At 36.6% G+C, this 14,210-nt stretch overlaps 1 protein-coding gene across 2 annotated transcripts in view; it reads right to left on the bottom strand.

Moving 5' to 3' along the window:
- The window catches only part of IMMP2L (inner mitochondrial membrane peptidase subunit 2), a 431,091-nt gene that overhangs the window by 17,281 nt on the left and 399,600 nt on the right, over window positions 1-14,210 (bottom strand). The window lies entirely within an intron of this gene.

The raw sequence follows: 14,210 nt of genomic DNA, 5'->3' as shown, positions 1-14,210 counted from the left end.
ACAGATATGTGAAGACTATTAAATATTCTTTTCAGCATTAAACACTGATGGCCTGAGAGATTTGTTTATAAAACTTTTTATCTAACCAAAATAAAGCCTTATGTGTATAAGAAGGATCTCTCCTTCCCTACAAAATTTATAAATCTCCTGTCTATTTATGTAAGATATGAGAAGTGAGTGGACAAATGCCTCACAGGCATTACACTCAGACAGCTATTAGACTATAGTGCAGACTACTGTAAAAATTATAGCAAGCCTGATATAGAGGTTATTAGATTTAAAGGATATAATTTAATTTGTTTCAATGGACAGTGAATTTAACCCTGTTGGTACCACCCAATGTCTACTAAAGCATGTGGAAAAATACACAAAAAAATGAAGCACATGCAGGTTGTGTTTCAATTTCCTTGAGGGCTGAGGAGACAAATTCAAATAATATTTTTATTACTGCTACACTTGGCTTATAGTCTTGTAATCTTTTCCAAACTTGAAGCATACGCTTCAAATCCTGTGACGAAATTAGCAAGCCTTGATTCTTCCACCTAATTCTAAATTAAAAATCATGCTAAGCTCAGCAGACAACCAGTGCAAAGAGAGGACCTTGATAGTGCAATGCAGACCTGCAGTAAGCTGTATAACTCATTCCCATTTCACTCCATGTGTACGGAGGAGGCTTTGGGTGTCTCCGTGCAAGGTTTAAAATTAGATTAAAAGAATCTATTTTTTTGATGCCTTAAAAAATTATGTCATGTTCTCCATACCATTTGCTCAAATAGTATGCTTAAAATAAATTCAAAACATCATTTGACATTAAATTGACTTAATTTAAAAATTCCTGAAGTTTAGGATCAAGTCTTTTGGGAAGACAATTGCAAAGCTTCCTTTAGACTTCAGTGGACCAGGTACAGTATATAGCAATTGATACTGCTCTTCCTCATCTCATGAATATTTTTCCTAATGTAGCTTTTTTTTTTTCCTCAATAACAGGATGACAGAACTTATTTTTTTTTTTATCCTGCAATACTAAAGTAGAATGATAATAACTGCAAGTGGATTACTGTGAATAGGTTATAGGGTTTGAAATCTTAGTGACCTTGAGTAGAATCAGTTTCCAAATGCAATTCATTAAATACCATTATAGTACATGACAGCTCTGTGAGATGGGGAATACAAGAATAGTAAAGCCAAAGTTCCTTTGGGTAGTCAGATAAAATGTAGTAGAACCTGTCTAAATAACACATTTGTTATATCTAGTTTTCTTGCTTTAAAATGCTTTGGTCAGGAAGCCGCTAAGCTCAGTGGTAGAAATCACCTCATCTTAGCCATCACAAAGGCATTGTTATGTACTGCCTCTATTCTAGCCAGGGAACATTGCCATTAAAAAAATACTCATTCAAAGCTAAGTTTTTTAAAAATTGCTTTTTAACGTGTAAACAGAATGACTTAAAAATAAAGTCTTCTTGCCTACCATTAAATCAACCAATTTTCTCTCTCTTTCTCTCTCTTGTTTTCTTTTTTTTTAAACTATTGGCTTAACCTCAATTCCCAGTTTTCTTTCTTAGATTCCACACACCGTGTAGTAGATATGGCATGTTTTCTCTGTGGGACCACCTCTGAAATGAGTTAGTCACTCTGTACTACTCACAGTCGAAAGAACTTCATCTAAGAGTACTTTAAGATTGGATGTTTTGTGTGAAGCCAGAGCAATCCACAGTCACTGAAGAATAAAAATACATTGACGATTCAATGCCAGAGAGGCAATCATGAGATGCAGAAATAATTGCTGGAAGATGTCAGAAACTGGTGTGACAGAGAAAGTTTCGGTGCCTTGGTACAACTTTTAGAGGATTTGGTATGTCGATCACACAAACCAATTCTGTATGCCAGCATAGGCAGATAGTATAATACACTGTCATACACAAAATTGGTCAAGAATTGTTCCAACAGAAGAAATGATCGATCAATTTTTTTTTTAAAAAAAAAAAAGCTTATCAAGGATATAGTATTATTTCACTTTTGGATACATCATAAAGTCACTGACACCTATCTGGTACCTAGTCACTTACTTTCAATATAGTTATTTCTCCAATGGAACAAAGTAGTTAACTCAGGGTTAATGAACATGTAATCCTCGTAGTTGTTTGTAGTTACAACTGTTGTAACTGTTTGTTAAGTGTAAGTGAAGCAGGTTTCTATTTTCAGTTTGCAATAAGAAAAAATACAGAAAAAATAGGAAACAAGGAGTAGATACATTTAAAGATTTATGTTGAAACTCTCTTTCTGTAGGTAGTACATGAATATTTTCTCTCAAATGAAGTGTCCTCTTCTTGCACTTTACACTTTTTCCTATGAATTATATAAAAACTTACATTGACTCTGTATGTTATTTTGAAAGACTGACTATTCTCTTTAGAACCAAAGACTGAACTAAGAAAAACTGAATCGTGATCAGTAGTCACTTGGTACCATCTTAGCCTTGCCACATGGGAAAAATGAGGATTAACTAAAAAATTTTCTTGAGAAATGAGCCTTTAGAATAAGAGACAATCAAGATAAAAGAGACTGTAATACTAATATTTCCAGGGGAAAAAGAAAAATCAACTGGACTAGTAACTAGATCTTTACAGCTAATTGGAGCATAAGACAGATAGAATTGTTCGAATATTGTAGTCTTTCCACCTGAAGACCAAAGAAAAGCTTGTACTGGCAAGCACTACACTTCAGATTATTAACAGATTTACCTTTTTTTTTTAAATTAAATTGTGATTACCTACCTAAAATCCAGGAATAAACATGTATCTAGTGTGTCATTAACCTTGATATCTACAGAAGTTATAATTTTTAGAAGAGTAGTAGTTAAAATATTAAAGTCTATGGCAGTCTGCACAGATTCCAAGGCAGATGCTGGTAGCTCCTCAGCTATGAGAGCATCCACTTCTGCAAGAGGCAAAATGCATGGCAAGGCATGATACCATGTACCAGATATGATTTATCAGGCTGTTCTCCACTTGACAGCATTACCCATTTTGCCAATGAAGGACAAATTTTAGGATAACTTGGAAATACTGTTTGATCAGGAAAGCAAATTGACCATTGTACTCCAGAAATACTGAGAACTAAGAAATACTATTCCAGAAATACTGAGAAATACTGAGAACTATCATATGACTGCTGAGTGACTATCATAACGGCTGTTAATTGCTAATGCCTATTTTATTAAAATTGCAGGTGGTGGTGAGGTGGAGTGAGTTGCCACAGGCATGGACAAGTGAATATATGTCAGCAGAGGATAATCAAAATCACTGATACAATGAGAAACTGATACTAATCTCATTTAGTGGCCCATACTACATATCTTGAAGTTTTGATTACTGACTCTAAAAGAACACCTTTTTTCTTGTCGGAAGCACTGAAAATGACAAGTCACACAACACCAAAAAGAGTATCTTATAAAGAGAACACAGCAATATATGGAAGATACTTAATACTTTTTCAAGTAACAGTATGCAATCTTCTGCCTTTGACAACTCATATCATTTTGAACAATGAGCAATTTATGGCCAGGAAAGGGCAAGAACTTTGCTTTCTTCATGTGTTTATTTCATTCCCTGAAGGATACAACAAACAGAATTATTTCTAAAAAGCCACTTTCCATTGTTATCATTGATGCCTCAAGGAAAAGAATCTTTAAATCCTTCTGCTTATAAGCAATCCCACTTATTAGTGCACATTCCCCTCTTCTCACTTTTCATTATTAAATTTTTGTGATGTCATTTTTTTTCTAAAATAAAAAGTAGCATTAACAAATTTATTGTTCCGTAGATTTAGATTTAGATACTTTTTTTAAAAAACAAAATCAAGAAAGCTGGGCTGTTTGGGCTGGGATACAGAAATTATTCCTCATTAACTGGCAAATGATTTTGTTGTCCAATTCATTTTGGAAATATGTCCTGTATATCCTGGAAAGTAGAATCAAAATTAGAAAGCACAACCCCCCCCTCCAAGATTTATGCAAAAATATAAACAATTGGTACTTGTATACAACTCAGATCATATAAAAGCAAACAGCAGAATCTAAATGTAGAGCTATTTCCACAGTTATTCTTTGCAAATTAGTTAACAAAGCTGAATATCTGGCACTTTATTTTAGCTGCCTCAAGATAAAAAAATCAGCAATGCAAACTAGCACCACAGTTTAAATTCAATTAAAGCATTCAGGAATAGAGTTGCACATTTTCACAAAAATAAATACAGGAGAGAATATGTGTAGGAAGGAGAGGGAATATTCATAAAAGCTAATTCTAGACACTAAAAGCCTAAGAATCTAAATGCAAAGAACCTAATTTAAGATCCTGCCTGAATAAATACACCATAACGAGACACTCCTAAAGTTACCCCTTAAAAATAACTACTAATGCCTTCTTTTATTCCATTTTACAGAGTTCCAAGAGTTCCTATACACTGGTATGCAAAGATGTAGAGAAAATACTAATGTATCATTTTTACAGAAAAGGTTCACAAGTGCCTAAAAATGTGTACTATTGTAAATAAATGTAACTAAATGTAACTAAATTGTTAGTTCTGGTGTACATATCCAACAGTAGAAAAATCCGAATGTTTTGGATCTGCTTTTGGAACAAACAGATTATGTTATTTTTTGGTGGTTTTCTTTTGGTGGTATCCAGGAATGCAATTGTTGATCTCCATCTGTTTATGATTTATATATATTTATGCTTATCCTCACAAACTATCTTTTCAGGTGCTGTTACACTCAGTATTTATTCTGTGTAATTGTTCCCTGAATTTGATTATTCTCTCACTATTCTTCACCAACTGTTCCATATTGGACTATTATAATTTGATTTTGTAGGCCAGTTCCTGAAGATCAGTTATAGGCTAAAACATGCAGAAACCATATATGACCCTCATACATAGCAGTTGTTTCATCTGAAGAAAATACATATTATTCTCATTCTCTGTTCTCCTTGGGACTTTCTTTTATCTCTCAGTGTAATTAAAAAGTGTAGATTAGCATTCATAAAACCAAAAATGATCTTGGGATACAGCAATTTTAGTCACCACCTCTCCCAACTCTTCTTACGAGAGTTGCAGTTCATTGATGATTTTACCATCTGTCTGAAGTGCTGAAATATTCTATTTAAATATATAAAAGACAGACAAGCAACTCCATTACACACTCCATTATTACACTCTATTATTACAACTACCAAAAAAACCTCTACTCTTGTAAACAGAAGCTTAAATGTTCTCAACACTTTACAGTTCCCACCTGTGTTAATAACTTTAGAACTGTGAGTGGGTTAAGTATCAAAATACTGTACACTATCAACAGAGCAAGTGGCTACAAAAGGCCTCTCATTTATATTAAGGTTCTTTCCAAAAGAACTGTCCTCTGGTTGGTACATCCCACTGAGACATTTGAAATAAAAAGATGAGAATTAAATGATCAGTCCCTGTTCATCTCACTGTCGATTAACCTTCTTCTGACATCAAGAAAGACTATATATATATATGTGAACTCTCTTTCCTTTGCTCCATTGAGGCATCTGTCCTTTTAACTGAGTTGTGTGGGAATATACTATAAACTAACTGTATCCAAATACTGAATTTCTTTGCTTTTGGATACTGGGAATTACGTCTCTCTCTTCTTTACTCTCCCACATGTTCTTTTTTGATGGTTTAGCATACCATTTAGTTTGCTATTATAATATCCTCTATTCCTGCATTTTATTCCTAATTTATACTCCAAATGCCTGTCATTTAGTAAATCATGAGTATCAGGGAAATCATATTTAATTTTGATGATATTAAGGCATTTTATTGTATTGTATGCTCTGCATGCCTCTGATGTTTAATTCTTCCCTATAATCTCCAACATGATTGTCATGCTTCGAATCATGTACAGACAGTAGCGAAAGAAATCAAAAGACCATACAAAGCTGCAAGACCTCTTAATTTTTATTTTTCTTAATATCTGTTTTGTAGGGATTTTCACTATTCCCTGTAACAGTGCATAGCATGCCTAAGTTTTGTACTTCGTCTTAACATATGATGAGCAGTTGTGATACAGCAAGCCAAAAAAAGAGGAATAACACTGTATGGAACATATCCAAAGCATTTTTAGTGATCTTGTTTTAGCAGCACAGACCCGCGATCTAAATCTACTGATTCTTGTATCACAACTTGACAAAAATATATTCAAGCTTAAAATAGTTTGTGGCTGGAATAAGATTATCTGCCACATCATTTCAGCTCAGAAACATTTCTTTGTATCTAAATTCCACCTTTTTGCAAACAAGCATTCTGAATAAGTTGGCCTTTTAATTACAGAAGCACAAATATGTTTGTAAAATAAAAGTTTTTGGTATTCAAACTTCACAGGAACTGCTTTATTTAAGACTGTGAGGGTGATATCAAATCTGAAATGACAGTTACGATTTTCAGGCATATTTCCCTCTATAACATATACATTTTTCACACTTCTACAAAAATGAAAGGAGTTACAGCTACTGCCTACTGATCTGTGTGCATTGAGTAGCATATCAACATATTCAGCCTATTGGAACCGGTTGCAAGAGCATGTTTGTCAAGCAAAACTATCTCACAGCATTAGGGAACTGACGTCTCAGTTGGATTACTTCACTAACTCTTCTATAACAGTGCAGAAAGGTTATTTTAACTGAGACTACGAAAACAAAATCAAAAGATTCTCACAGACTGTTAAGCAATTCAGAAACCCCAACTCTGTGAAACCTGAAATCTTTTCAGGCTTGAGATTCAATATGCAAATAAAAACAAAAGCTAGTCAGAACACAGACAGCAGGAAGAAAATTATAAGTTGTGATACTGGTCTCTTGCCAAAGTACAAAGTATCTCAAGCTACCAAATGAATATTCTAAGGTAAAATAAATAAAATAAATTACAAATAATTCCTGTATTGATTTTTGATTAATAATTTTGATTATTGTAGTAATTTTGCTACAATATCATTATGCTTATTTAGTAGATGTGAAAAGAGAGGCACAACAGTGCTCTCATGAGCCTCAAGCCAGTATATTAACAATCAGAAGACAAAGGCTGTCATGTAAGAAAGCCAACTGGAAGAAAGCCAACATCACTCCAGTCTTCAAAAAAGGCAAGAAGGAGGACTCAAGTAACTACAGGCAGGTGAGCCTCACCTCCATCCCCGGGAAAGTGATGGAGCTGCTCTCTGGCTGCTCTCTCCAGACACATGGAGCAGAAGAAGGTGCTCAGGAGTAGGCAGCATGGATTCACCAAGGGGAAATCCTGCTTGACTAACCTGATCACCTTCTACGAAGGAATATCTAGCTGGATAGATGAGGGCAGAGCAGTAGATGTGGTCTATCTGGACTTGAGCAAGGCTTTTGACACTGTCCCGCACAGCATCCTCCTGGGCAAGTTCCGAAGGTGTGGGACAGATGAGTGGACGGGGAGGTGGACTGGGAATTGGCTTGATGGCAGGGTGCAGAGAGTGGTTGTCAATGGTGCGGAGTCCAGCTGGAGGCCTGTATTTAGTGGTGTCCCCCAGGGGTCAGTTCTCGGTCCGGTCCTGTTCAACTTATTCATTAACAACCTGGATGAAGGGCTGGAGTGCTCCCTCAGCAAGTTTGCCGATGATAMCRAACTGGGAGGAGTAGCTGATAGCCCTAAGGGCTGTGCTGCCATCCAGAGGGACCTGGACAGACTGGAGGACTGGGCAGTGAGAAACCTCATGAGGTTCAGCAGGGGCAAGTGCAGGGTCCTGCACTTGGGGAGGAATAACCCTGGACACCAGTACAGATTAGGAGTGGACCTGCTGGAGAGCAGTCCCGCAGAGAGGGACCTGGGCGTCATGGTGGACGACAAGTTGACCATGAGGCAGCAGTGTGCCCTGGTGGCCAAGAAGGCCAACGGGATCCTGGGGWGCATTAAGAAAAGCGTCTCCAGCAGGTCGAGGGAAGTGATCATCCCCCTCTACTCAGCCCTGGTGAGGCCACATCTGGAGTACTGCGTCCAGTTCTGGGCTCCCCAGGACAAGAGGGATGTGGAGCTGCTGGAGAGAGTCCAGCGCAGGGCTACCAGGATGATCAGGGACCTGGAACATCTACCATATGAACAAAGGCTGAGAGAGCTGGGCCTGTTCAGCCTGGAGAAGAGGAGGCTGAGGGGGCACCTGATCAGCGTGTATAAATACCTCAAGGGAGGGAGGGAGGAGGAGGGGGCCGGCCTCTTTTCAGTGGTGGACGGTGATAGGACTAGAGGAAATGGCTTCAAACTGAAGCATCGGAAGTTCCACAGGAACTTAAGGAAGCATTTCTTCACTGTGCGGGTGACAAAGCACTGGAACAGGCTGCCCAGAGAGGTTGTGGAGTCTCCTTCTTTGGAGATCTTTAAAACCCGCTTGGATGCAGCCCTGTGCCACGTGCTCTAGGTGACCCTGCGTGTGCAGGGGGGTTGGACTAGATGACCTCTGAGGTCCCTTCCAAACTTAAGGATTCTATGATTCTATGTAGACCCCACGTCTGCTCATCTTTCATGGTTGCCAGCCTCCAAACAAAATTCCCTCCTCGTTTATGACTTTCAAGATTTAGGTCAGATGGACAACAAGGTCATTATACCAATGATTTGGCCATTTAATCAACATTTTAGAGCTCTCAGGCCCAAATCTAAACTCTAGTGCTCTAAAGGTTCTGCTTGCCTGGGAAAAAAAAGGCAGCTTTGGATTTGGATGTGTGTAAATGGCTTTGGATGTGTTTGCATATAAGCACTAGCAAAGCAATAGTGCTATGTAATATTAAAACAATATTAAAACATTAAGCAACCTAGAGAAAACAAAATGAAACCTCCAGAAAAAAAAATATATTAGTAGAAGAAGAGAATCTAGAAATTCTCCCCTTTTAGTTCTATGATTATAAAGCTGCTTTTTGCACACCAAGGGAACATTCATATTAAAATACAACACATAGGTAACGTATCACATATAATCAGTTCTTTGTGATATAGCAAATCAATGATGGAAAGCTTCTAAGCCTCTTTTATTAAAAGCACAAAGGTACAAACCTCTTTTTTTCCAGTGATGTCAGTGGACAAACTGAGCAATTTCAGTGAGGCCAGAGTTTTGCTGAGGTTCAAAGGAGACAATCATTTTGACTGGACTGTGACCAAGTACAGAGCCTTACTAACTTGTACAGCACCAGCCAATTTTACAAGGGGTAAAGCAATTGACATTGCTCATTTAAGGAATATAAAATGTAAGGACAAAGACCCACATGACTTCTCCTTTTTTCATGACTGCCAAGTTATTCTGATCAAAAAGCATTTCAGCAAAAGCTCTTGTACTTTCTTAAGTACTAGAAGCACCTTGTTGGCCTTTATTTAGCACAAATTACTCCAACTGTTGTACTGACATGTACAAAAGATTGGCTGCAAATTAGTCTCTTCTGATATTGGATACCTACAAAATCAATTGCTCAGTGCATTCATAATAACTTCCTACTCCTCTGAATTTTTGAATTCCAAAACTGCTGACAAATACCTGAAATATTTCTGCATATATAAGGAATGCATTTCTACTTACAGTATATATACCTATACTATAGTATACTTGCATAATTCCCAAATGAATCTAAGGATTTTATTATGCATCTTATTAAGAAAATAACCATAAGTAATTTTCATAGGATCAGATTCCTTCTCAGAGCAGGCAGCAAATACACTAACAAATTAGGCTAAGTCCAGTAACCCCATACTCTTGTGGAGCTTAGAGAAATGAGCATATGGGGAGCACCTCACACAGTCAATATCCTATAGGAAGATACCAACAAGTATACATTGAAAGAGGTGAAGGCAGCTTTTCTTTTTAAAAGGGTTGATTTTAGTGCCGCCTGTGAGGCTGACTGAGCACTGACCTGGGAAGCAAGAGGCCTTTGTCATTTGGTGGGGATTCAAGCCTTCATCAAACACTTTCAGAGGTGGTGCTCTCCAAATAGCTACAAATTACTGAGCTAACCTTAAACTAAGCACATGGTAGAATAACACAAATATTTATGCAGCCACGGGAAAAATATATTGTGAATCCAGCTCTACAGACCAGACAGTAAGTTAAGGGCTGGCTAGCCAAAGCAGAAATATCACAGGCAGCATATGCCAGCAGTCAGGATTACACAGCACACCTCTGGGAGCCCTGAATCACCAAGAGATCACTCTGGAGAAATGCAGATGGAAGCATCCACCTGCTCTACCATCAAAGGTGTCAGGAGGAAACCTGTAACAGCTGTCTTTTCATGGAGTTTGATCTTGTGAAGCATCTTCCAGGTCATATTTTTTTATTTTTTGGATCCCAAGAACACTTCAGATGGATGTCAAGACTGAATTTACTAAAGCAAAGTATTCCTAACAGCACTCATATGTATGGCACTGCAAGAAACTGGGGAATTTGATTTCAGAAAGGCAGATGCCTTGAATGCTTAGGTGCTTTAAGATTTAGGTATCCACCAATCAGTTATTTTTGCACTAAAATTTTAGTTTTACATGCCTTAAGTTTATTTAAACTCTGCCTTATGATCTCTACCATAACAAGAGCAATATTTTACACTTATTATGAACTTGATAAATATACAGTAATTTGATTTTCCAAACAAAATTATCAGCTGGATTTAAAAAAAAAAAAAAGAAGAAAAGAAAAAGAAGCAATTTATCATTTCTTAACTAAAAGCAGAAGACAACAGTGTGTTTTGTTTGGATCCCAACCAACTTCAGTAGAGTTTCCTGCAGTGACAGTTATCCACCTGCTTAGACTTAATCATGAGGTCAGGGCCCTACAGTCTAAACAACTTCATCAATTATCCACAAATTGCAAGAACAGGCCCAATCAAAAAAAAGGAGCAAAAGAAGCTACCTACTTTTTCCTACTCATGTAAGTAGGCTAAGGCTAGCTAACATTTTGAAAGAGAACATTGATTTACAGACTACAGTGAACTATTAGGTTTCCATAAGGATTTTAGGAAGCTCTTCTCCAATACACACCCTATTATAATGTAGACAATAAATGCATATTATCAAACAGATGAGTCTTTTATTCCTATGCCAAACAAAGATTCTCTCATAATTAGGAATTACCCACTCTCTAGGACCAAAAGCCTTATTGAATAAGCATCAATGGACATTGAGGGTCCAGCTTTGAGGCTGCTGGACCTTGCCTGCCCAGAACAGGTCCATGTGGTGTGAAAATAAAGCTTAAAGGCATAACTGATGAAAAGAAGCATAGAGTGGTGAGCAGATATTTGGCTTAAAGTAAATGCAAAGCACTTTCAAGGATAAGTTTTTTAAACGGTATTTTGATATCCAGCAGTAATATAACAGCTAAAGGATGGACTGCAGACAAAAATCATTCTTCTTCAGACTTCCCTTTCCCCCACTGCAAAAAAACCCAGCAGTAGTTCACAACCAATTTGTTTTACTTACAGGTGCTCAGGGAAATAGCCCTACTGATTTTTTTTTTTTTTTTTTTTTTTTAAGTTTTCTCCCAAGCTGGTTTAGGTAGGGAGTTTAACAATCTGAAGTAATTACAGCTACTCTGGGGACAAATGGTCTCCCTGAACTCTTCAGTACCCTTTAGCCCAGACAGACCAGCCTGGCATTTATACAAAGACTTCTGCTTTCTGCAACCTGACATGTTTGCAGTTTTCCAACACCTTATCCAACTCCCACTTCGCCAAGTGGCAACAAAATGCTCTATGTTGAGACAATCTGGACATTTTCCTCTGCTTGTCACAGAGTTTGTTGAGTTTTAAAGTGTAAATCCTTCTTTTTAAGCACTCGGAAAACTCATCTGATTTGCTGCCCACTAGGGTCTTTCTCATTATACGCAACCATCTATTTCTAGCATCAAAATGTGAGCACATTTGCAAGGTAACATGTGAATCACACAGAATCTACAGCTATATTTCTCTATTCACAATGCTGTCAACTTGAATTTTATATCAAGAAAGCCTACTGTGAATATATGATCAAGAAGGTCATCTGAGGGCTGTTTTAATGTTTATTTTAAGGCTATCACAATTTGGGCCAATGTGCAAAGAAGAGAAAGTCAGATAGACAAACTAGACAGACTACAGAATAGTTCAATATTTAAGTAAATAAATTGCTAGCTTTAAACTACATCTACCAAATGCTTGTTTGTTTGTTTGTTTTTCAGTGTGCACAGCATTGGTTCATAATCTATCTTAAAGATAGTTTGGTGTTCTGTAGCACCTTTCCCAGAACACTTTTAAAAATAAGCAATCCCTTTAGTATCAGTAGACCAGGGTAGGCAAATGAAAAAGTCTAAACTATCATGTACTCAATATCATCTCAAAAATTGCTCAGCTCTTCACATCCAAATCAATTTTTCTGTAACAAGTAATTCTGGCCCAAACACCAAGGTTATCATCTGCCTCCTGCAACTGTCATGGCAACATCCACTTCTACCCGAACTCTCATCAGTGACTGCAAAATAAAGTTGCTCACCCAAATCTTCAAAAGTGCTCTTTTAGGGTTCAATTATATAAAGAAACTCTTTCCTCTGAAAATACTGAAGCATGTTCCTCTGTTTTTTTTTTTGTTTTGTTTTTTTTTTTTTTTTTTTTTTTTTTTTTTTTTTTTTTTTTTTAAATTCACAGATGGCCAGAGAAGAGTGAGTGAAATCCACCATCCAGATCTGGGTGAAATATCAATATATTTTATACATTCTAACATTTAAAGTAGAGCTACAGTTCTAAAAACTAATACTATCACTATTCTTTATCGAATGGCAGAATGAATACCATTGAATGCTGTAATGAATGTCATAATCTATACCTTATACATCAAAAGGAAGTTTAAGAATATTATTTGAACAGACATTATTAATTTTAGTCAAATAATTTATGAGGATCTTCCTCTCTAAAACTCCAAATGTACTAAAACAAACAATTAATTGAACAGCCTCCCACATTTGTGCAGACTCCAGTGGGCACAGTTCCATCTTCAGTGCAGCCAGGTACATTTTCAGGCGTAAGAAATGACTGAAAATTAAAACTTCCTTATTAAACTAGTATCTGAATATAACTTCCCACCAGTAAAGGAAATATGCTTTACAAACAGATCACAGTTAAACACATGGCAGTTGTAAATTTTTACTCTATCCAAACAAGAAGGCTGAAAAGTCTTCCATAACATAATTAATTGAGCTTAGCCACAAGTGAGAATTCTGGCCTCATTTTTGTGTTTATTGGTATTCTTGTCAGCATGCTAGGTAGATATATACAGTTTTGTTGTGATATGCTGACAGATTTGGAGTATATGTATTACTCCCAGTGGTTGTGGGCTCAGTTTGCAGAGCATATGCCTTCACAAACTGAGTTTCCTCTAAGAAATATATGAAGGGCATCTAGTATATGCTATAGCCATTATTTTTCCTGTGCTCTTAATTCTAGTAACAGTCACTCAAACCTTATTACTGTAAACAGATAAAGCAAAAGTTGGAGAATGTTCGGTAAAAGGCTTTTTTTTGGGGTGAGGAGCAAATAAAGGATTCAGGTAGGATTCAAGGATTCAATTACAAATTCAATTATAAGGAAAGATACAATGCATATTTATCCTAATCCTAACAACCTTATATTTAATTTTATTTTTATCATATTATGATATTTTTTGCTTTCATATACTTGTTCAGTATGCTTTTTTTTGTAAAGTCTGCTTTCATTGAAGACTTTAAAATCCCATACCTTCTATTTTAAGTAGGGAATGTTTCATAAAAAATATTTGACCAAGTAAGTTGTCTTTATATTTATTTACTGAAATACATTGTAACAACAGGTGCATTCATCCCATTAGCGAAGTCATATTAATATGTTACAGCTGCTATACAGCAAGACAAAAATATCTGCGTTTAGCTCAAGTTCTAAACGTTGAAAACCAAGATGTGCAGAGGTAAAGCTTATGCAAAATTCTCTCTTTGCTACATTGCAAACATTAATCATGATGTGCATACATTTAAACTGTGTGGTTCTTTATTTTGCTTTCTGTCAAGGACAGCCATGAGTCCAGTATCCTCTCTCAGTGATACTTCTGCACTTGCTGGCCTCTTGCAAGGTATATTTCTGGCCTCTTCCAAGGGAACATTTTCTGGCTTACCCACACTGCTGAAAAGTCTCAGGCATATCAACAAT

Source organism: Nothoprocta perdicaria, unplaced genomic scaffold (genome assembly GCF_003342845.1).
Source record: "Nothoprocta perdicaria isolate Ctin4 unplaced genomic scaffold, notPer1 scaffold_227, whole genome shotgun sequence".
Classification (NCBI taxonomy): Eukaryota; Metazoa; Chordata; class Aves; order Tinamiformes; family Tinamidae; genus Nothoprocta; species Nothoprocta perdicaria.
The sequence above is the reverse complement of the archived record's forward strand: the minus strand, read 5'-3'. Positions and strand labels throughout refer to the sequence as shown.